Here is a 25713-nt window from a genome sequence, read left to right as displayed (position 1 = left end):
CCAGCCTCATGACTATGCCCACATGAAATCCCTCCTGAATGTTAGACTTGAAAGGGAACTCCTTTGATATCGACTATAACTCCTATTTGTAGATAAAGAAATGGGTCCATAGACGAGATGTGTCTTGGGTGAGGACACAAAGCTACTTGATAAATTACCCAGGCTTAGACACTAGCTATCTTGACTTCCATTATACGTAGTTCCATTTATCTACTTCCTACCTTGTTTAGAGGCAAAAGAAAAAAAAATCAATTTGTGCCTATATTAAGAATAAATGACTAACCTCCCGCTCAAATAAATGGAATAGAAATAACACTTGTTCTTACTGACTTGAATAAGTTAAGTTCATCCATACAACACTTTTTATCTTATTCTGATCTTTGTGAACACTTTCATGTTGGCTCATCACAACAGAGCAAACAGAGCAGCTATCTGTGTTCTTAATTATAGATAAAATTGAGTGATCATCTCAGTGTGCCAGTGACAAGACTGGCACTGGAAACACGGTCTCTTCCATGCATTTATTACTTCAAACATCTGTTGAGTGCCAACTGCATTCCAGCTAGTGCATTAGGGTTGGAGCATATCTGGACCTGCGTGTCTTAATTCCAGTAGTAGGTGTATCATCTCCTGATGAATCAGCTTTGCCTAGATCATGCTGCAGAAGCAAGCACCTTCAAATTACTATGGCTTGAAACTTACAGATTTCATTTTCACTCATGTGGTGTCTCTTGCCTCTGCTCCATGTTGTGTCCTTTTCTTCCTTACTCAAGAGTCCTGGGCATGGTGTTCACAGCCACTGGAACTAGCCTCTAGAGACCTGAATTCTGGGGAAAGAGAAAACGAGAATAATAGGGAAAGGGCAACCCAGCGATAGAAAGGCAACCCATTGTTAGAGCTCTGCAGAGATGATTTCATTCTACAACTGTAGAAAGAGAACAGTGACTGCTTTGCATTTCAAACAAGGAAGAAAGAACCATTGTTGTGCGTGAGTGTGAGCAGGGCTGGGCATGGGAGTCTGAATTTTTTGTCATATCCTCTGGCAAGCATTCAGCTGGCCTCTTACTTCTTCCTGTCAGGCCCTGAAATGGACTGCAGCCTTTGAACTGAAATGCTGCACACCCAACCCAGGCCTCAGACTGCTCTGAAAATGTTCACCACTCAGCAGTCGATTTCAAATTGTTCTTGCCCTTGGCTATTTTAAATCATCTCCTCACCATCACCCTGGAACACATTAGACAACTTTATTGCCACATTCCCTGCCAATTTAATTTTTGTAAATCATATTCCAGTGCTTTAGATTTTCCTGTGTAGCTGAGAGATTTTTTTGCAAGTGAGCTGTTGAATCAGACAGTGGAGTCCATGGCTTTTGGGGGTCACTGCATTCCATCTTTAAAGGGGGGCAGGAGTCCCCGTTAGCTGGCTTCCCTGACACGCTTTGGTGTCTCTGGAGACTGCTCATAATGACCGTGACTACTATGATAATATGACCTGGGGGATTTGGTGGAATCTGAACTATCACATGCCCAAGGTCAGCCCAAATGAGAGCAGAGGGGCCTGATGAAAATATTTTGTTCACTCTAATAGACCACTGGAATGGATTTAATTTTACCCCCAAATTTAGAGTAAATGCTCAATAAAAAAATCTCTTTAGTTATACTTTTATTTTTCCAAATGTTTTTTAATTATAAAAGTAATAGCAAATATGGTAAATACAGGTTATAGAAAATGTTAAATACAAAAACATCACAAAAAAGAAAAAACAACAACACACTATTCTCTCCAGTGATAAATACTGTGGCTTTTGGTGTAATTACCTTAAATCAGTCACTTTCTCTATGTATGTGTGTGTTCATATATTTCATTTTTTGCATGGTTAGAGTTTTATCCATGCCAGTAAGAATTCTATTCAAAATGACTCTTTATGACTGCCACATAAATGTATTGATCAGTCCTCTATTGTAATATATTTATGTTCAATTCCATTTTCTCTGTTACAAGCAACAGGGTGATAAATATGTTAGATAAATATTTCCATTCATTCATGATTAGTTTAAGACAGATATTAAGTTTTTAAGCTTATAAAATGTATGCTTTTGGGTTTCTGAGGCATGAGCACAGATCATCCATCAGAGCAGTGTGAGAAATGGCCGAGGACGCTGGCCCCACTGCGCATGATCTCCTTAGCTACTTTCAGGTGATGGGGCTGAACTTTCTATGTGTGTGGAGCATTTGTGGGTTTTTCTGTAAATTTCCTGCTGTGTCCCTGCTCCTTCATGATTGGTGCTCGTTCCCATGCTGGTTTTTAAGGCCTGCAAACAAGTCCATGAACAACAGCTTGACGGAGCAGAGAATTCCTGGGGCGCATTCTTCTCCTTGAACCCCCTGTGGACCTGCTCCTAGGCCATGGTGTACAGGTAAAAGGTCCAACTTTGCCCTTTAGGTAAGGTGATCAGATGTCCCGCTTTTGGCGGGACAGTCCTGATTTTTAACAATTTGTCCCGTGTACCATGGCGTTTTAAAAAAGTCCCGATTTTTGGAAAGAATGCATGACAAGCTAGGGAACGGCGGGAGAACGGGAAGGGAATATACGGTTTTAGTCAGCCATGTGGTTATTTAGCCAGGATATGAGTTTTATATTATTTTTGTTATTTTTATAATGTTAAACTTTAATAATAACAAATAATTGTTGAGAATTGATTATCGAGAACTGCTTATCAAAGTTCGCATTGTTGATCTGTTGTTAGAATTCGACCACCATTGTTTGGACTTAATGAACAATGGCATTTTTTGGGATTGGCAACGACGAAAACATTTTGTAACTGTCTCTCAGACGATACACATCGTACTGCGTGCTAGTAAGCTAGTTAAACAAGTGATGTCATTACTAATCAGCTATTCAGATAATTTAGGTAAGTAATTTATTTATTTATTTCATAAATACATAAATGTTCTTGAATTTAGCAGACAGTACTTGTATTATTTATATTTTATAGTGGCGGCAAAAAGTCTAGCGCTGGCCTTGAAAGTGACACTTACGACTTACGTTACGGCAAATTCATGACCTTTTAAACAACGACAGCAATCTACTAAAGAAAATTCACTCAAATGAGAAATATGCCAAAGAATAAAATAATACTATACATAATTTTTATTTATTATATTTGTAAATTGTACTTATGTTGAAATTTAAAAAAATATATTACAATACTATTTTTGCGTTCTATGAAAATTTTTGTTGCTCCATATACACCAAATTTTTAATCAAGAACCCCGCCCGCCCTCCACCCCCCCCCCCCCCGTCTTGGTCAATGGTGTCCCGCTTTACCAATGTTAAAATCTGGTCACCTAACCTTTAGGTGACATGTTCACTCGGCCATAGTGGTTCCCAACCAGCTGATTTTTGCCCCTCCAGGGACATTATTGGCTCTTACATCCGGGGAGGAGGTACCCCGGGGAGGAGGTACTCCCGGCCAGGGATGCCGTGAGTCACCCTACCATGCACGGGGCAGTCCCAACGAGGACTATGTGCTCCAACATGCAACTGTTGCTGAGGTGGGGGAGCCTTGATCTAAATGAAGGAGAATTCATTCTTAAAATGAAGTACATTCACCAAGATGTATCTTGGTTTTAATCACTTTTTTTTCAATAATGTTGCCTGCCATATGTTAAGATTATCAATAATTATTCAGGAACTATTTCGCTGCCTGATTGCCTTCGTGTCTTTTTAACTTTCTTCTGATTTGTAGATAGCATCCTCCACACAATCCCGTGTTTAATGCTACCTCAGTCTATGCTGCTACTCTCCTTATGTTACAGTGGCTTTGTTTGTCTCATGATTATTTCCTCAGCACGGCCGGTTGGCTCCTCGACTCTAAGAGCTTCATCTTATCCACTTTCATTCCTTGTTTCTTAGTTATACTGAAAAATATAACATTTTAATCATTCTTACAGCCCTAGAAATAAGTCATCCTCAGAAGGATAGCCTTCATCCATTTTTGTAGCTTATATTTATTCCCTTCTTTTTTGTTGGAGAATTCTGTGCTACCCTACATCGTGCTGTTTTGTTTGGTTTGCTCATTTTTGGATGGATACTGCTCTACCAGTCTTGCTCTTTATAAGAAAACTAGAGGCTCGATGCACGAAATTCATGCAAGGGGCTCGGCCCTCGCAGCCCCGGCTGCCTTTCGGCCCCATGGCTCCACCCACTGGTCATTCTGGAAGGTTGGTTCACCATCCGGTCTAATTAGCATATTAGTTCTTTATTATATAGGACTAGAAGCCCATTGCACGAAGTTTCGTGCAATAGACCTTTCCTTCACCTGGCTGCCAGCACCAGTTTTCCTCTCGCCACCCGCCGATCGGAGTGCCTCCTGAAGGCTGGGGGCGGGACTTGGGGTGGCCAATCGCGCTGGCGGGAGGTGCTCTGATCGGTGGGTGGCCAGAGGAAAACTGGTGCTGGTGGAAAACTGGTGCTGGCAGCCACGCAATCGGCCACCCTGAGTTCCTCCACTGGCGCCTTCCGCTGGCCGCATGGGTCCTCCCGCAGCGCCGGCCGTTGGGGCCGGTGGGGCCGGTGGGAGGAATGGGAGGCGGGGACTTGTGAGTCCCCACCCCCCTCTCCTCTTGCCAGCCCAATCGGCCACCCCAAGTCCCGCCCCCAGCCTTCCACTGTCCCAATCAGGGGCGTAGCGGAGTGATGGTTATTTGCATACTTCCCTTATATTAGGTAGGATAGTATAGATGATTCAGTCTGGTTTCCCTTCCTGTTTGCGTGGGCTTCATGTGAACATCTTGCACAGAGAACAGAGAGCGAAGGCAGTTACAGTGTTGCCCATAAGGTAGTATCTCTGTCCCAGAGGGAAGGGGTCTTAGAAGCTGAGTAACTTTTCATTAAGCATTTTCCTTCTGTTTGATGTAACCACGTCACAGAGCACCATCTCTGCTAAGATGGGGCAATAGCCTTTCCCTTTGAAAGATGTCCCTATGGCCTCAGATTGACCTCCTACTTTGAAATGACATGAGCTTATTGCTTGCCGATGAATAGAAACCCAGTCAGCAGTGTGTTATTTGGAAAAGGTAGTCACACATTTGTCTTTTGTGTTTGAGCCTCTGGTCTACCCAAATGTCTATTCTTCCTACCACAGATTTAAGGTTTTCCAGCTAAAATTAAACTTTTTGCTGCTTTTAGGAAGACCCTGATGTGAAGCCTCTTTGGAAAACAGTATGGAAATTCCTCAAAAAAATTAAAAATAGAGTCACCACATAATTCAACAATTCTGCTTAACCAAAAGGTCTAAGCAGAAATTACAAGATATATTAGAAAACATGTTAAACTTCCAATAATCAACACCAAATTTGGGGAATGCGGTGAACATAATACTTAGAAGAAAATGGTGCCTCAGAGACAGAAAGCAGAAATGGTGGGACTGGGGAGGAGGGTGTGAGGAGTGCTTGTTTGATGGGTACAGGGCTTCAGTTTGGGAAGATGAAAATTTTCTAGAAATAGATGGTGGTGATGGCTGCACAACAATTTGAGTGTACTTAAAGCCACTTCAAAATGGCTAAAATGATAAATTTTATGTTGTCTTTACTACAATAAAAAAGAAAAAAAATTCTCTAAGTTTCACCCCTGCCTCCTGCAAAAGAAGACCCTGAGTGGGAGGCCCACTTCCAGTTAGGATGTAAAAGATTACAGGAGACTCTCACCTAACAACCCAAACAACCAGAAAAGCTGCAAGTTACAGGGCTGTGGGGTTTCTTTTCTTGAAAAAAAATCAAAGAGCTGAGAATATTAAGTGAACTAAACTTCAGAAAGTGACAATCTCCTTATAGAAAAAGGGATGCCATTCTCATGCCTGGCAGAACAGTGACAGGAGAAGAAATGCCACACAGAAGACAGTGGGAAGAATCTAGCTGAAATTGTTAAATACTCTCAACAGGACATGTGTGGTGCGTAACGAACTAGAACCCCGAGGAGCCTCCCCATGGAACATGCCTGTCCCCGCACACCAAACCTCTTCCACGTATTGGCCCACGAAACAAGTCTCATCAGGAGTATACTGTCTGATCACAATGGTATTAAATGAAGAAATCAATAATAGAAAATAACTTTAAATCCAAAATATTTACACATTAAACAACACACTTTCAAATAACCAAAAGATCTAAGCAGAAAGTACAAGACATATTATAAAACATTTTAAACTGTCAATAATCAAAATACAACATCAAATTTGTGAAATGCAGTGAATATAATACTTAGAAGAAAATGTTATACTTTTAAACACTTATAAAAGAAGGCTTAAAATAAATGACCAAAGTTTCAATTTCAAGGACCTAGAAAAGAGGAAATGAAAACAAAAGTAGAATAGAAAAATGATAAAAATAAAAACAGAAAACAAAGCAAATGATATAAAAAATAAAGAAAAAGGCTAATTTTTGGAAAAAAAAATGAAAATAATAAAACTTTTAAAAAAGAGAGAAAATACAAATTACCAGATAAAGAGGAATGAGAGGATACTATTTCAGATTCTACAGATATTAAATTATAATAATGAGACATTATAAACTTAGTTAAATCAATAAATTAAACAACTGATGAAACTGAAACATTCCTTGATAAACTAAATATATCAAACTGACACACAATAAATAGAAACTCTAAATAGCTCTATATTTATTGAAGGAATTAAATTTGTAATTAAAAAATAATCTTCCTACAAAAAAAAATAAAGAAAACTTGCAGGCTTGCATGGATTCATTGATGAATCCTACCACATTTTAAGGAAGAAATAATAGCAATTACATGCAAACTCTTTGAAAGTGGACAATGAGGGAAAGTTAAAAATTAATTTTTAAGGGTAGCATTAGCCTGATAACAAAAACTGTTCCAAGAAAAAGCAATTGTAGACCAATAATCTTCATAAACACAGATTAAACCTGTCCTAACAAAATATTAGCAAATGTAAGTAACCAATATATAGGAATGATAACACATTGTGTACAAGTGAGTATTAACCCCAGAAATGTAATGTTGGTTTAATAGTTTAATAATTCATCAATGTAATTTATGTTAAAAAAATAGAAGAATAAAATCATACCATCATCTTTTAGAGGTAGAAATTATATTGGCAAGATTCAACACCCATTAATGATTTTAAAAACAAAAACAAAACAAACTCCAAGAGAAGTGAAATTAAATGGACCTTAACCAGAAAAAGAACATCTATAAAAAAAACCTATTGTTAACATCATACTTAATTGTGAAATATTAGACCCTTTTCCTCTAAGATAAAGAAAAAAGCAAGTATGTCAATTCTCACCATTATTTTCCACTATTAAAATATAATTTTTAGCCAATGAAAAAAAATGCAGGAGGAAAAAAGTAAAGAACCATTGTGAAAGAAAATGTAAAAGTTCTTTATTCCCAGATAACCTGATTCTATATAACTGAAAATTTTATTGAATCTACAAAAAAATCTACTATAACTAATAAGTGAATCTAGTAAGGTTGTGATATACAAAGCTAATATATGAAAAGTTGATTGTATATAATTTAGCAACAACAATTAAAAAATTAAAATATCATTTAGGTTTTATTAAAACTAGCAAATATATTAGAACAAATCATATAAAAGAGGTCTGAGATGTCTACACTGAAAATGATAAAGCATTGGCAAGAAAAAAATATCCTAGATCATATCATTTGTTCATAGACTGGAAGAAAATAATGTTAAGCTGTTCATTCTTCTCAAATTGGGGAAATCTCCACCAAAATTTCATCATATTTCTTAAAGGACATCAATAAATTGACTCTAAAATTTATATGGAAATTCAAGGGACTTAGTGTAGCCTAAATAATCTTTAGAAAGTAAAAGCAAAGCTGGAGGATGTCCACTATCTGATTTTAAGTCTTAGCACAAAGCTACAGAAATCCAGAGACTGTAGCATCAGCATAAGAACAGACAAATAGAAAATAAAATAGATTGGGTACAGAAATTGATCCATATGTATAATCAACTGCTTTTTGGTGAATGGAAAATATTTTTTAAAAATTGTGCTAGAGCAACTAGATATATATGTATAGGAAAAAAATAAAATTAATCCCTTTGTCATTCTATAAAAACAAATTGAGGTGAACTATAGCAGTCAGAAATAAATACTTTCTAAATAAATATATAGGTGAATGCCTTAGTGACTTTGAGGTAAACAAAATGTTTTGGATAGAACACAAAGAGCAATATCCACAAAAAGGTAGACTAAAACTAAATCAACATTTTTAGGAAGAATATTATAAAATCAGAATATTATACATAACATTTACAGTGTCCAGGATACTATCCAAAGTTACTCCGTACACAAAGAACCAGAAAATGTGGCCAATTCTCAGTTTAAAGGAAATCTCTGATCCCAATCCTAACAGACCCAGATATTGCAATTAGCAAACAAGGATTTTAAACAAATATTATAACTATGCTCAGTGTCATAAAGGAAAATATGGTCACAATGCATCAAAATATATAAAATCTCAGCAGAAAAATGGATAGTATAATAAAGAACCAAATGGATAAAATTAAGCATAATTCTACCCCATTAACCATCAATTTTACTCTTAGGTATTTAGCAAAGATAATAAAAACATATGTACTTGAACAAGAATTTTTATAGGAGTCTATTGATAATAGCCCCAAACTGGGAAAATTCTGATTGTCCATCATAGGGCAATGGATAAACAAATTGTGGTATATTTATAAAATAAACTACCATTCAGCAATAAAAAGTAATTACAGTCAAACCTCAGCTCTCAAACATCTCCAATCTGAAACAATTTGGTTCTTGACCAAGTTGTTCATGGAAAAAAATGTCTTAATTAACTTAGGTTCTTGACCTGATGACCCTTTCATGCGGATATGTCAGCATGACAAAAAGTTCTCGCAGGTCACAAACAGAGGAGAGAATGAGCCAGTATCAGTCAATTTACAGCTTACCCTTGCCTTGTTAACATCTCAGGAAATTGTGCTGTGAATACTTTGGTGGGTATCTTTGCTTCTGTTGCTGGTGAAATGGATGAGTAGCACAATTTTAAAACATAAAGATCATCAGGAGTGCTAATGTTGCTGAGGGTGTGAAAGAACAATGGTCACAGGCAATTGAAGAGGTAGAAAAACGGTTGTTGATTTGGATAAATGAAAGCAGTGAGCCAGTGACAGCATTTCAGAGGCAGTGATATGTGAGAAAGTGAAGATGTCACGTACGGATTCTCCTAAAAGACACCCCTGCCTGGAATAAGTGCTTAAAGTGATTGCTTTAAGGCTAGCAGGTGGGGGGGGGGCGGGGGTGGAGTGGGTCAACAAATTTAAGAAAAGAAGTGTTTGTTTATAAACTGAACAGTACATTAGACATGTACTAAGGTTAAAACAGGGAATCAGCCCGGCCAGTGTGGCTCAGTGGCTAAGCATCAACCTATGAACCAGGAGATCATGATTCTATTCCCGGTCAGGGCACAAGCCTGGGTTGTAGGCTTGATCCTCAGTGTGGGGTGTGCAAGAGGCAGCCGATCAATGATTCTCTCTCATCATTGATATTTCTATCTCTCTCTCCCTCTCCCTCTCTGAAATCAATAAAAATATATTTTTTTAAATAAAAACAAAACATGGCATCATGTGGGGGTCTGGAACAAATTAATTCTATTTACATTATTTCTAATGGGGAAAAATGATTTGGTTTTCAAACAAGTTGTTTCTCAAACATCCTTCTGGAATCTGGAATGAATTAAGTTCAAGAACCCAGGTACCACTGTAACTACTAATACTTGTAACAATATGATTAAATCTCAAAGATATTATTTTGAGCCAAAGAAGCCAGACACAAAATGGTCACTTATCTATGCTATCCAACAGGAAAAGCTGATCTACAGTAACAGAGTAGGGAACATTTTTCGGGTTATTAAAATGCTCTTTACATTGATTTAAAAACTCATCAAACATAAAATATGTGTAAGTCACTGTATGCTAATTAACTAAAGAGATCCCTGAAGAAAGTGAGAAATGGCAGCTGTGGTTTAGTTTTGGGTTTGTTTTTTTTCTCATTATACTGCTATGGACCCACTCAACCTCAGTAGGATAGCAGGCAGAGTGGTTTTCCAGATGTTGCCACTTGCTGCCTACAGCATTGCATTGTTTTCTTCGGGATTAGGAGATGGGGATTTTATCAAGTTCTTTTATCTTCCTTAGCTTTGGTTCAAATTTTATTTGACAGAATTTCCTGGTGATATATACATAGTTACCACCTCGTCTTGCTTTTTGCCCTAATTTTGCTTTTTTAAAAAAAAATTATTTGGACAAGATAAGGAGAAGTGTACTAGCATCTTCATTAAATTGTGTGCTGGCTTCTGTACCCCGCTACTCATTCCTTAAAGCACTCAGGGCAGTGCCTGAGTGCCCAGCCCGGGCTCTGTTTGTGCTGACAGTCTTGGTTTCTTGTCCGCTAAGAACCTGTTACCGATTCCTGTCCCCACACTGTCAACTTCATTGGCAAGGGATTTCTCTAGAGACCCCAATGCAAAGCCAGTGCCACTTTCCTTGACTCCTACAACAGACTTAAACTGTTTGTTTGGAGAAACATGTGACAAATGTAATAAATAGCATAGGGCTGAAAGAAAAGCAGTAAAGACAATTAAGTGATTCTGAGTATGGAGTTATGACGGACCATCGAAGATATTAATACAAACCACATTTCTTACCTGAACAGCAAGTGAAAGAGGAAGATTGATGAGGCAGTAACTGCTCATAGAATAAACAGCCAAAGAAGAAAGACATCTGTGGGTGATATCAACGGTATCATTACAAATTTCCAGGAGAAATTTAATAAAGAAACATGTAGGCTAAATAGTAAAAGAAAGTTCCAGTTAGTGGGAGGTCTGAAGCATGGCACACTTATCCTAAAGACCTGGGTTGGCTGCCACATACCTGAAATTCTGGGATCAGATGTAGCCGCAAGATGCTATACAGCATCCCACAGGGACCATGCATGCGTGAGGTGTCCTCACACCTGGCTTCTTATTCACACAGGCTGTGAATAAAGGAAGAAATGATGCACATAAACAATGTCAGGCCTCTGATTTTAAATTTTAAAAAATCAGTCAGTCTAGAGGGATAGGAATCAATTCATATTCTGGTACAATAAAGACTGAACTAGGGCACAAGATGCATCAGTCCTGGGGATCTATTGCATGCATGGTGGTTATAGTTAACTAGAGGCCTGGTGCACAAAATTCGTGCACTGGGGTGGGGGGTCCCTCAGTCCAGCCTGCCCCCTCTCACAGTCCGGGAGCCCTCTGTGGGGAGCTGGCCTAAGCCGCAGTCTGGCCTCCCTCTGTGGGAGGTGACCTGGCTGATCGGGGGAAGGTACCACCCCATCACCCCGCTGCTGCTGCCACTGCCGGCCGCTGCAGCCACCAAGGTGTTTTCATCAAAATGGACTCCAGTCCCTTCACCACGAAAAAATGACAAATTTCTTTAGGCATTTCAAGATGTCTCTTTCATAGGATATGACATTTCTTTCTTTCTTTCTTTTTTTTTTTTTATCCTCACCTGAGGATATTTTTCCATTGATTTTTGGAGAGCATGGGAGAGGGAAAGACAGAGAGAAACATCAATGTGAGAGGGACACTTCGATTGGTTGCCTCCTGCATGAGCCCTGACCTGGGCCCCGGCCAGGGAGGAGCCTGCAACCTAGGTACATGCCCTTGATCAGAATTGAACCCAGACCCTGTGGTCGGCAGGCCAAGGCTTTATCCACTGAGCCAAACCAGCTAGGGCAGGATATGATATTTCTTAGCCCTTCCAACAGCAGACCTTTGTTTTTTCATCCAGGAGTGAGGTGGAAAAACACTAGATCACTTTCTTAGATTCTTATTACCCAAGTTACCAAGAACACTGTGAGTGGTGTACAGGGAGCTTAGTCAATAAGCGGTCAGAAAAGGTGTTTCCTCTGCAGCTCATGTGCAGAGGCCCCCCTGTGTGTGTCCGCTGGGGTGGGGGGCATGCTCCGAGCCACACCTGTCGTGACTGTTAAGGATTGGACCTGGTTGTGACTGTTAAGGTGTCCCAGACAAATGTGCATATTCTCTCTCTCTCTCTCTCTCTCTCTCTCTCTCTCTCTCTCTATATATATATATATATATATATATATATATATATATATATATACTAGAGGCCTGGTGCATGAAATTCGTGCACGGAGGGGGGTTGTCCCTCAGCCCAGCCTGTACCCTTGCCAATATGGGACCCCTCAAGGGATGTCCGACTGCCCGTTTTCAGGCCTAAACAGGCAGTCGGACATCCCTCTCACAATCCAGGACTGCTGGCTCCCAATTGCTCGCCTGCCTGCCTTCCTGATTTCCCCTAACCGCTTCTGCCTGCCAGCCTGATCACCCCCTAACCACTCTGCTGCCAGCCTCTTTGCCTCCAACTTCCCTCCTCTGCCGGCCTGGTCACCCCTAACTGCCCTCTCCTGCAGGGTTGATCACCTCCAACTTCCCTCCCTTGCAGGCCTGGTCCCTCTCAACTGCCCTCCCTTGCAGGCCGGGTGCCTCCCAACTGCCCTCTCCTGCTGGCCATCTTGTGGTGGCCATCTTGTGCCCACATGGGGGCAGGATCTTTGACCACATGGGGGCAGCTATATTGTGTGTTGCAGTGATGATCAATCTGCACATTACTTTTTTATTAGATAGGATAGAGGCCTGATACAGAGGTGGGGGCCAGCTGGTTTGCCCTGAAGGGTGTCCCTGATTAGGGTGGGGTTCCCTTGGGGCGTGGGGCAGCCTGAGCGAGGGGCCTGTGGTGGTTTGCAGGCTAGCCACGCCCCCTGGCAACCCAAGTGGAGGCCCTGGCATCTGGAATTTATTTTCCTTCTACAATTGAAACTTTGTAGCCTGGAGCGGAGCCAAGCCTGGGGCTCCCTCCGAGGCCGGCAGCCATTTGTGTTGGGGTTATAATTGAAACTTTGTAGCCTTAAGCGGGTGAGCCCAGCTAGGGTGTGCGGAAAGCTTTGCTTCCCCTGTTGCCGGCGGCAACCCTGGCCTGCTCTCTCAAGCTCCATTCTGCCGCCATTTGTTTGAATTTGTTTACCTTCTATAATTGAAAGTTTGTAGCTTGAGTGGAGGCTTAGGCCTGGCAAGGACAGGTGGAAAGCTTGGCTTCCTCTGTTACCTAGGAAACCTTTCTCTCTGTGGCTGTAGCCATCTTGGTTTGGGTTAATTTGCATGCTTGCTCTGATTGGATGGTGGGTGTGGCTTGTGGGTGTGGCGGAGGTATGGTCAATTTGCATATTTGTCTAGTATTAGGTAGGATATATATATATATATATATATATATATATATATATATATATATATATTGCATGCATGGTGGTTATAATTAACTAGAGGCCTGGTGCACAAAATTCGTGCACTGGGGTGGGGGGTTCTGCTTTTAGAAAAAACAGACTTTAGGTTTGTGGCATATTAATACCTCTGTATTAACATTATCACATTCAATAGATCGGTGGAGAAGGCACAGCTTATTCAGGATTTTTGAAGTACATAATATGCTTTTGGTACTTGTAACATTACCATTACTCTTAAATGATGAGAACATTTAAGATATACTCACTTAGCAACTTTTGAGTATATAATGTAGTATATAATATTACTACATTATATACTCAAAAGTTGCTAAGTGAGTATATCTTAAATGTTCTCATCACAAAAACAAAATGGTAAATACATGACATGATGGAGGTAGTAGCTAAAGCTGTGATGATAATCATTTTGTGATATAAAAATGTAAAAATCAACACATTGTACACATTAAACTTACACAATGTTATGTCAGTTATCTATAATAATAAAAGTGCAATATGCTAATTAGACTGGACAGCTGAACGACCTTCCAGACATCATTCTGGATGTCCTTCTGGATGAAGCTGCGGCAGTGGGGGATGAGGCAGAGGAAGTTAGGGGTGATCAGGCAGGCAGGTAAGTGGTTAGGGGTGATCAGGCAGGCAGGCAGAGTGGTTAGAGGTGATCAGGCAGGCAGGTAGGTGAGTAATTAGGGGTGATCAGGCAGGCAGGCAGAGTGGTTAGGGGTGATCAGGCAGGTAGGCAGAGGGGTTAGGGGAGATGAGGCAGGTAGGCAAGTGATTAGGGGTGATCAGGCCAGCAGGCAAGTGGTTAGGGGCGATCAGGCAGGCAGACAGAGGGGTTAGGGGTGATCAGGGAGGCAGGCAGAGTGGTTAGGGGCGATCAAGCAGGCAGGCAGGCGAGCAGTTAGGAGCCAGCGATCCCGGACCGCGAGAGGGTGCAGGCTGGGCTGAGGGACTGCCCCCTCCTCTGCATGAATTTTGTGCAGCGGGCCTCTAGTATCTCAATAAAGCTGAAGGGTAAAGGCATGGTTGATTGTCATATATCTATAATATGATCTATTACTAATTTAGTTATTCGGTGAGCCACTTATCATTTAGTCAGCTGCTATATGCCAGTCACCATGCTAACTTCTGGGAATATTGATGCAAATAAGATGCAGTTTCTGCCTTCTAGGAACACACACTATTATACGCCAGTGGTTCACAGTCCTGGCTGATCCACAGACTTACCTGGACTCTTTAAAAATTACAGATGCCAGCATGTCAGTTCTTAGCTCCATTCCTTGCCTTTCCTGTGCTCTGTCCATAGCTCAGGGAGGTCGGCATCTGTATGCTGCTGCTGCTGCCAGGCTCTGGGTCAGCTGGGAACAGGATTGATGGGAAATTAGAGGGAAGCTAGGAGGGGATAAGCACCTCTGACTTGGGTGTTGCCTCCTGCAGTGACTGTGAAGTGGTGTGTGGCTTCAAGTCCCTCTGGGTTGTCCCAGCTTCCACAGGCAGATGCTAGCCCCTGGTGCCAGACACATGACCTACCCCTCTGCCCCCAGCTGAGGGGTGATAGTGGCTTCCTGCTCTTGCTTCTGTTTGGGTGGTCTCACTGTTTCCTATTTGATGCCTCAGCTCTCCCAAAACTTGCATAAGACATTTCCTATATTAAATTCCCTTTGTTTTAAATATTCAGAGTGGTTTTAGTTTTCCTGGTGGAGTCGGACTACTGTGGTTACTGGCAGCAGAAGGGCCCTAAGGAGTCCCGTTCTTGGGCAGCCATGTGGGGATGGAGTTGCCCATGGCTCTGAGGGGTGACCTTGCAGGATGGATGGCAGGGTCACAGCTACTTACATTTATCACTCTTGCCTATTTGGGTAAAATGTCTTACTCCTCAGCATGGTGTTGTTCCCTCTACCCTATGCCCCAAATGCTTCTGGCCACAAACAGACTTCCCAGAGGGAGAAGTGCAGAAAGGGTTCCTACTATGTGCTCCATCAGCTGCAGCAGCAGGCCCACAGAATGTCCGAATCACTTCCTACAAACTCAGTGTGCCCACTACCCGGGTATCCCTCTCAGCTCCAAATTCAACCCAGGGAGGGGCTACTGCCTACACATCCTGTTTCTCTATTACTTAAAGTTCTTGCCACTTCTCAGTAGCCATTTCTGCATTACTTCAACTCCCTGTTACAATTCATGATTTTTTAAAAATATATTTTTATTGATTTCAGAGAGGAAGAGAGAGGTAGAGAGAGATAGAAACATCAATGATGTGAAAGAATGTTTGATTGACTCCTGCATGCCCTCTACTGGGGATCAGCCTGCATCCCAGGCATGTGCCCTGACCTGGAATGGAATTTTGACCTCTCAGTTCATAGGTCGACGCTCAACCACTGAGCCATGCCAGCTGGGCCAGTTCATGATTCTTTATAGCCAACTTACCTTGTTTGTTTCACTTACCAAAAAGTCTGTCTCCTGGTTGGGTTCTGATTGATGTCCTCTGTTATGATGGCAGCTGGGAAACAGCACCTTCGGGATGCGGCCTCACAGGGCACATTGGGAGAGACCTGCCAATATCAGATGCCTTCCCTTTAAAGCCAGATAACAGGTGCAGGCACCAGGAGGTGGTCATGTTACACTGACAACCGCTCACAGAAATTGTGCTTTTATATTCCTATTCACCTGAGCACTTCTGGTTCACAGTTATTTTGTAATGGAGGACTCTCCACGGGTGACACAACCATGGCCCCATCAAGTTGGAAGCTGAGACTCGGGCTCCTCACGGCAGGCAAGTTGCCCAGGGAGAAAGGGGGCACGGACAGGCGTCCTGGGTTTCCTGGTGGAGGTGCCAGCTTGCAGCTGCTGCTAACTTCTGGTCACCTCACAATTTCTTGATGAGTCCCAGCTTTCCCATCAGATTTGGTAAATAAATGTTTGTCATCGAAACGCCTGGAATGGCTTCTGTTGTCTTGACTGAGCCCTGTCCAATAAACAGGCCTAATTTAAAATGCGCCTCCCCCTCTAGGGCTCTCTTTGCATGACCCCCGGCCCCCGGCCCTACCGTGTTCTTCCTTAGCAATGACCAGTGACTACTTATCTGTGCCCTCACTGGTCGCTGAGTCAAGGCTGCCTCCCAGGGGAGAAGGCCGGGTCCATTTGTTTTTCACACTCACTGCTGCAGAGCTGACACCCAGAACCACACCTGGCATGAGGTAAGCATTCATGATAATTGTTAAGTAAATGATTCAAGACAGATAAACCTTTTGAAATGTATGATGGTGTGTGGGGATCAATTCCCCAAATTAGTCCATAAATTCAATGCAATTCAAATCAAATTTCCAACACAGCCTTTCATTGAAATTAGGAAGCTGATGCTAACCGAGATGCATATGGACAAATAAAGCAACACAATCAGGAACGCATTTAGGAGATGTGAGGGAGAGCATCTGTCTTTCCATTTATTAAGATTGATAATAAAACCGTATTATCAAAGTTGAGGTGGTAACCTAAGAATAGATGACGTAGTGGAATAGAGTAGAGACCTCAGGAATCAGCCATGCATGCGAGTGTGATGGGCAGAGGGCAGCACAGCAGGTCGGGGAGAAACGCTGTTCTATTCAGTCAGCAAGAGCAGTGGCCGTTAATCAGCAAGACAGTGAACTTAGTTCTCTACTTCATACTATGCACAAAATTCAGTCCCTGTTGAGTAAATGAACAAAACATGAAAATATAAACTATAAAACCTTTAGAAGGAGGTGGGAGAAAATGTCATCATGACTTAGAATAGGGTAGGAGCCTGAAATGAGAAAATCATGCAGACCATGAAAAAAAGCATTTTTATAAAGTTGATTACATTTAAATTTAAATATTTTCAGATAATAAGCATAAGAAACATGAAGTGAACAAATTTACACTGTTCATGGATTGGGCAAAAATATTTCAACTCATGTAACTGACAAAAAAATTGTACCCAGAAAGTATATCTTAAATTCTAGAAATTAATAAAAAATACAAACAATCCAAAAAATAAATGGAAATAACATACACAGGAAAACCTGAATTGTCAATAAACATGAAAAAAAAAATACTAGTGTTGCTTTTAACCCAGAGAATGAAAGTTGAAACACAAACAATTCCCATTTTACTCTTTATTTCTAAATAGACAAGATGTGGGAAAACACAAACCATGACACCTTGGTGAGGGAATTACTTCACAAGTTTGCCAAATTTCTTTGAAGAATGATTTGAACAGTTTGGCAATGTCTGTTACGACTAAAGCTGGGTAATCGCTGACTCAGTAATTTCTCTCCCTAAGAAACTCTGAAGTAGATGCATGTGGAGATTCAGTAAAGAATTTCCCAACAGCATTGCGTGTTAAAGCAAAGAATGGAAAGACCTAAATATAGAAAAACAAAGGAATCGATGTCCTGGCTGGGTGGTTCAGCTGGTTGGAGTGTCTTCCTCTATGCCAAGAAGTTTCGGGTTCAACTCTGTCAGGGCACATACCTAGGTTGCAGGTGCAAACCCTGGTCAGGGCGTGCATGGGAGGCAAATGATCATTGTTTCTATCTCATATTGATGTTTCTTCCTCTCTGTCTATCCCCCTCCCCTCTCTCCCTTCCTCTCTCTCTAAAATCAATAGACATATCCTTGGTGAGGATAAAAAAAGAATTTATAAATTGTGTTGTGTCCACTGAATACTTTGAAACTGTTGAAATGAAGGAACTAGGTCTTCATGTAGCAAACTAAGTACTATAACAATGTGAGATGAAGAAAGTAATGTGGGAGGAGAAATACAATACAACATTTTTATAGACATATAAAATTGCCACATGACAATAGCATGTACTACTTATGAATATTTACATACACAGTAACATGAATGAGAAGAGTGGTTATGTCTGGTGAATGGGGGTTGGGAAATAGTATAGAAGAGAAGTAGAATGGGGGCTCCAACTGTATTTATAACATTTTATTTCTTAAAAGAAGTAAAAAATATCCAGAGACATAGAAGCATGGACAGACTGACAAATCTCAGAGGGAAGGTGTTGGGGGGAGGGGAGGATGGGGAGAGATTAACCAGAGAATTTATATGCATACTAGAGGCCCAGTGTATGAATCCATGCACAGGTGGGGTCCCTCTGCATGGCTGGCAATCTGGGCCAATCGGGGCCATCTCTCCCAGTCCCAATTGGGGTGAATTGGGGCCTGCTGGCCAGGAAGAGACTGCGGGAGGTTGGCTGGCTGGGGGTGGGGGGTGAGATCACAGGAGGATGGCCGGCACAGGAGGTTGGCTGTAGAAGTGAACTGACCACCAGGGGGCAGCTCCTGCATTGAGTGTCTGCCCCCTGGTGATCAGTGCGCATCATAGCGACCAGCTAACCAGTCATTCGGTCGACTGGTCATAATGGTTGCTTAGGCTTTTATATATATAGATATTTATAAACCCAGGGACACAGACAATAGTGTGGTGAAGGCCTGGGAGGGGTGGGTGCTGGGTGGATTGGGGTCAATGGGGAAAAAAGGGGGACATCTGTAATACTTTCAACAATAAAGATAACATTTTTGAAAAGTAGTAACAAGAAACAAATGGGGGAAAATGTTGGGATTTATTAAATTTGGGTATTGGGTATCTATGTGTTGTGTTTGTGATGCCACTTTGTTCTTTTCCGAATTGCATAATAAAAACATATTTGCCAAAAAAGTGGTGTCATTATTTTCCATTTTCCCCTCAAGCATGTCAGGCCAATACTCATCTTCATTAAATTTAACATGCCTCCGAGTAGCTCTTGTCTGTACCTCATCCCTTCTCCTCTAGTCTCATCAGGAAGTGATACTCATGTGCTTGCCAAGTGAGTTGGCAAAGTTGGAAAAGAACTTGGGTGATGCTGGTCTAGCACACCCTCCACAAAGGATGGATTACAGCTGAGTTCTTTAATCATGATGTAAATGAGCAGATATGCAATTAAATGAAGTTTAAAGAAATAAAAGCATGTATATATAGCTTAGCATTTCCTTTTACAATATTTTATATTATTGGATTGTGCTTTGTCCAATTTTCATTTTCTCCCTCTTTCTCCTTCTTCCTTAAATATAAAACCAAGACTGTTCTCTTGCTGTCTCTCCCATCAGCCTCTTCAGAGCTTTCTTTGTAGTCATTTTCAGGAGAGTGACAAAGATTTGGACTTCTATTTGGAACAGCTGAGCTCTGCCTGCTTTTTCTTAGGTGTTTATTAAACCATGTGTTCCCCGGCAATCAGTATGAGACACGAAGCAGAAAACTCACTAACTTTGTATCTCCCCTTGGCTCAAAGTGGAAAGATACACTCAATAATATCCCTAGACTGTGTTTCTAATGACTGCTTTCTGATCAGATTTTAAATGGCTGCTTACTCACTCAATATATTTTTCTCTTCCTTTCTGAAAACTGATTGCACCAAATAGGAAGGAGTTTTCATTTGCCTTAATCATAGGAAGCCTATAGAACCTGAACATAATTTAAAACTATATCTTAAAGAGAGTTTTCTAATTTTTATGCCTAGTATTAAAAATATTTTCCAGTTAAGCCCTGGCTGGTGTTCTCAGTGGTTAGATCATTGGCCCACACACCAAGTAGTTCAGGTTCAATTCCCAGTCAAAGGCAGGTACCTGGGCTGCAGGTTCAATCCTCACACTGGTGAATGTGTGTGCGGGAGGCAACCAATCTCTGTGTTTCTTTCCTCTCTCTCTCTCTCTCTCTCTCTCTCTCTCTCTCTCTCTCTCTCTCTCTCTCTTTTGTCCCTTGGTTGAGAATTAGCCAAAAAAACTTTTCTCATTTAAAGCACAATAATACTCATCACAGAAAATTTTGAAAACTTAAGACAAAAATCTGTAAAAAGAGCTATCCACTGTTAATACTTTTGGTGTATTTCCATTCACTTTATTATATATTTTGTATAAATTTTTCAAATACAACTTAGGTAATGTAATAGATATCTTAATTATATCAATACTTTTAAATTTTTTAAAAATTATATTCTTTTAATAAAAGTAATATAAGCCAATTGTCAAATATGAAATAAAGAATAAAAAGAAAAAACATCACTCATATAACTACTACACAGAGATAATACCTAATTAAACATTATGGTGTATTCATGTATACTCCTTTAAGAAATTTTTTTCCAAGTGTTAGAGTGTGTGTGTGTGTACATGTGTGTGTTAGAGTGTGTGTGTGTGTACATTTTCTGCTAGTTGAGATCATGTTTCATGCACTAATTTCTATGTCTATGTATCAGGAGCAGGTAGGGTTCCCAGACAGAAACATGCAAAGAATGCTTTAATAACAGATAATATCTACCTTTGGGAGGTTTATGACTCATTCGAATTTTCTAAAAATCTCAATGACTCATTATTCAATATGTTTCTTTGATTAATTGCTTTTAATTAAAAGTTAATATTGCATCTAGAAAAAAATTAGAGCACAAAGGAAAGTTTCTTATATATAATTTCCTTAGTGCCTTTCCCAGGAGTAACTACTGTGGCCAACTTAGCCTGCCAAACTTTTCTTTACATACAGAACGTAGGTATATTATTATCCATTTGAATTCAAAACTATATACACTATTGTCTATTTAATATGTGGATGTGTCACTGTTTTTAATAATATCCACATTATTTGCCACTTTTTTACAAAATGGGGCTACATTGCATACACTATGTTGCATCTTGATTTTTGTTCTTACTTAAATATTTGGAGACACTTGAGATATCAGTTAACAATACCTACCTCCTCCTTCCGCATGGCGGCGGCATTAGGTAGAACATGTATTTGTCAGTCCCCGATTCTTAGGGCACATGGGTGGTCTCCTATATTTTGCTATGGCAAGCAATGTGGCAATGAACATTCTATATTTATATCTCTGAACCCATAGGCAGGCTAAATTATGAGGTAGAATCACTGAGGCAATGAGCATGCCCATTAAAGTTTATGTATATTGCCAAATTGGTCTCCAAACTGGTTGCAATTTACTGGTTAGAATTTACTATCATGTGGGATAATGACCATTCCTGACTCTGTCTTCCATTTAACCTTTGCAATTTTAATTATGATGTGTCTTGGTGTGGGCCTTTTTGTGTTCATCTTGTTTAGGACACTGTGCTTCCAGGACTTATATGTTTGTTTGTTCTTGTTTTCTTTTTACCAGGTTATCAATCCCTTGCTCTCTCTCTTCTTCATGTACATCTATGATGTGGAGGCTATAATACTTTTGTCTCAAAGGTTCCTTTAAACCATGCTTATTTTAAAATATTTTATTTTGTTATTGTGATTGTATCTTTTCTACTACTTTATCTTCCAAAACACTGATTCCATCCTGTGCTTCATCTCACCTACTATTGATTTTCTCTAGTGTATTCTTCATTTTAGCTATTTTATTCTTCATTTTTGGCTGGTTGTTCTTAGTAGTTTCTGTGTCACTTTTAATGCTGTTGATGTTCTCACTGAGTTCCTTGAGCATCCTTATAACCATTGCTTTTAAACACTGTATCTGGTAGATTGCTTTCTTCCATTTCATTTATTTTCTTTTTCTGGAGATTTATCCTGTTCTGTCATTGGAGGCATGTTTGTTTGTCTCCCATTTTGGCTGCCTCTCTGTGTTTGTTTCTGTGTACTAGGTAGATCTGCTATGTCTCCCAGCCTTGGTAGGCTGGCCTAATGGAGTAGGTTTCCTGTGGGACCCAATGGCACAATTTCCTTGATCATCTAAGCTGGGTGCTCCAAGTATATCTCCTGTGTGGGTTATGTGAGCCTTCTTGTATTTGAGTCTTGATTGCTGTTGGCCTTTGTGGGTGGGGTTGACCATCAGGGTGCCTGACTCTGAGAATCAACCCTGACTAAAGTGCACATGGTGCTCTGCAAGTGCTGATCACAAAAAGTGGAATTTGTTTAGCAGCTTCTGGTGCCTGCTGAGATCTCCCTTTGATTGTGCTGCTTGTAGAGTTAATTGGGCCCTGCCCTGATCTGGTCTGAAGCCTGCCACTGAGTGTTTTGGTTCTGGAGTTTTGGGGAGGTACTCTAGTGGGCAAACTGTTTGGAGATACTAAGCAATCCACAGTTTGTGGCTGCCTCTCTTGGGTCTGGGTGTGTGTAGGAAGGGCCAAACAGATCACCAGGGCTGGCTTCCACCAGGACCAAGCCTGGTGGTAGATCAGCAAAAGACCCAAGTTACCCTGTGATTTCCTCCACCTTTCTTCATCTGCAGGCTGCTTGTTAGATGTAGTCACTCAAAGAGCCTCTGGTGGCTCACAGGGTGTGAGGTAGGTTCTCAGTGAGTCATCAGGTAGGGGCAAGTGGTGTTTGCCAGACTGATAGAGATTCAAACTCAGTGCCAGTGCTGGGTCTCAGGCTATTGATGAAAAACCCCAAGGTATACCAAGTTCAGCTGTCACCGACCAGGAGACCATGGAACTTTGTTGTAGGGTATAGGGCCAGGTCTCAGGGAGTTGTTGGGCAAGGCCAACAGAGTTTATTAGGCCCAAACAAACCAAGATTTGCCTATGTGACGAGAGGGTCTTGAATCGCTCATGTGCGCAAGGAAAAAATGGTCCTCACCCTAGAGACACACAATTCAATCTGTCTTGGATTCTTCCCAGACCTCCTCCAGAGCCTGAGCTTGCAGGCCAGGGCTGTGGGGAATCAGGAGGGTGGGGCTACTGGATCTCACCTGGCGGGAGGGTACTTGTCAGGCTCATGGGAAGTTGGGAAATGGGCCCCGCCCCAGAGCCACTCAACTCAGTCTCTGACACCCCCTGAGCTGCTCAGATTTCTACACCACAGGGCCAGGCAGCTGATTTCTTTGCAGGGAATGAACTCAGCAGGACAGGGTGACTAGGAGTCAGGCGGGTGGGACTAGTGCATTGTCCCAGGCTGATGCAGTATGGAGAGGAGTGCTCAATTCAGGAGAGATGACATCTGTTAGCAGTGTGGGAGAGGGAACCAACACAGAAACCTTGGTGGCTGTCCCTTCAGCTCTCTCCTTAGAGCCACACTACCCAGTCTCTCCTCCCATGACTCTAGTCCACTCTGAGTCACCTTCCCTCTCTTGGAGTCTAGGAGAGTGGCTCTGAACAACATTTTGTGCACTGGCCCTTTAAGAAGGCACCTGGGTTTCTAGCAGACTCCTGTCTGTCTCTGGTGGACAGAATCCTTGCTGATTTTCACAGTCAGATGTTATCTGGGCTCCTCTGCTCTGGTGCTCCAGGCTGTGGAGGCCAGTGTAGGGTTGAGACATTACACTCCTTAGGAGGAACTTTTGCAACTGAGATGATCCCTTTGGATTCTCAAACGACATACATGTGTGCAGGGGTCAGCCCTTATTGTGTCTCAGCCCTTCCTACCAGTCTCAATGTGGTTTCTTCTGTGAAAGCTTTGTTATAAGACTTCTGTTCAGCTAGTCTTCAGTTAGGTATCAGGTCAATTTTTCTATATTGTAATTGTACTTTCAGTTTGGTTCTGGAAGGAGGTGTGTGTAACTTCTACCTGCTCTCCCACCATTTTTTATTCCCCAAGTATTTTTACTTTACAGTTAATCATCTTTTAAAGTGATTAAAATGAGAAAACATGTCTCTTATACTTACCTTCATTTTTACTATTTCCAACACTATTTCTTTGTGTAAATCTAAATTTCCATTTATTATCCTTCCTTTTATCTTAATAATTTTCTATACAATTTCTTGTAGTATAATAAATTCACTTAGCTTTTGATTGTTTGGAGGAAAAAATCTTCACTTCCATTTTTTAGTATCATTTCTGCTGGGTATGGAATTCTGGGTTGACTTTTTTTTCAGTAATTTAAAGATGTTGCTCTATTGTTATCTAATTTATATTTATTTCAGACAAGAAGGTTTCTGTAATTATTATTTTCATTCCTCTGTATGTAATTCTGCTCCATTGCACAAGATTTTCTTTTCATCTTTGGTTTCCAAAGTTTGACTATAATGTCCCTAGCTGTGTTTTCCATTGTACTTTCCATATTTGGTATTTTTTTAGTCTTTTTGGATATTTAGTTTTGTCTTTTTCTAATTTTGGAAATTCTTATCTGTTATCTCTTCAAATATATATATATATATATATATATATATATATATATATATATATATTGTCCATTCTCTCCCTTTCCTTTATTCATAATAGCATATTTACTGAGCTGGCTGATTTTTTGTTTTTACTTATATTTACATAGAGATAGTTCTTGTGGGCCATTATTTGTGGATACATTAGGTAGAGCCAGAGAGTAAGCTGTTTTAACAAGTTTCTTGATTTTTGCTCTATTTTCTCAGTAATCCTACCTAATAATAGACAAATATGCAAATTGACCACACCTCCGCTACACCAAAGCCACGCCCACCAGCCCAAGCCATGCCCACCAGCCAATCAGGGTGAGTATGCAAATAAACTGAACCAAGATGGCTACAGCCACCGAGAGCAAGGTTTCCCAGGTAACAGAGGGAAACAAGCTTTCCGCCTTCCCTTGACAGGCCTAAGCCTCCACTCAAGCTACAAAGTTTCACTTATAGAAGGTAAACAAATTCAAACAGAATGGCTGCAGCCACGGAGCTGGAGAGACCAGGCCAGGGTTGCCCACGGTAACGGAGAAAGCAAAGCTTTCTGCATACCCTGGCCGGGCTCAGGCCTCTGCTTAAGGCTACAAAGTTTCAATTATAGAAGGTGAATTAACTCAAACAGAAATGGCTGCTGGTGGAGCATGCAGGAGGCTTGGCTCTGCTCCAGGCTACAAAGTTTCAATTGTAGAAGGTAAATAAATTCCAGATACCAGTGCCTCCGCTTGGGTCGCCAGGGGGCGTGGCTGGCCTGCAAACCACCACAGGCCCCTTGCTCAGGCTGCCCCATGCCCCAAGGGAACCCCCACCCTTATCTGGGACACCCTTCAGGGCAAACCAGCTGGCCCCCACTCCTGCATCAGGCCTCTATCCTATCTACTAAAAGAGTAATATGCAGATTGACCACTACTCCAACACACAATATGTCTGCCCCCATGTGGTCAAAGATCCTGCCCTCATGTGGACACAAGATGGCCACCACAAGATGGCCAGCAGGGGAGGGCAGTTGGGAGGCACCCGGCCTGCAAGGGAGGGAAGTTGGAGGCGATCAACCCTGCAGGGGAGGGCAGTTAGGGGTGACCGGGCCGGCAGAGGAGGGAAGTTGGGGGCAAACAGGCTGGCAGGGGAGCAATTAGGCATCAATCAGACTGGCAGCGGAGTGGTTAGGGGCAATCAGGAAGGCAGGCAGGCAAGCAGTTGGGAGCCAGCAGTCCTGGATTG

The sequence above is a fragment of the Eptesicus fuscus genome, chromosome 20 (genome assembly GCF_027574615.1).
Source record: "Eptesicus fuscus isolate TK198812 chromosome 20, DD_ASM_mEF_20220401, whole genome shotgun sequence".
Taxonomy (NCBI): Eukaryota; Metazoa; Chordata; class Mammalia; order Chiroptera; family Vespertilionidae; genus Eptesicus; species Eptesicus fuscus.
The sequence above is the reverse complement of the archived record's forward strand: the minus strand, read 5'-3'. Positions refer to the sequence as shown.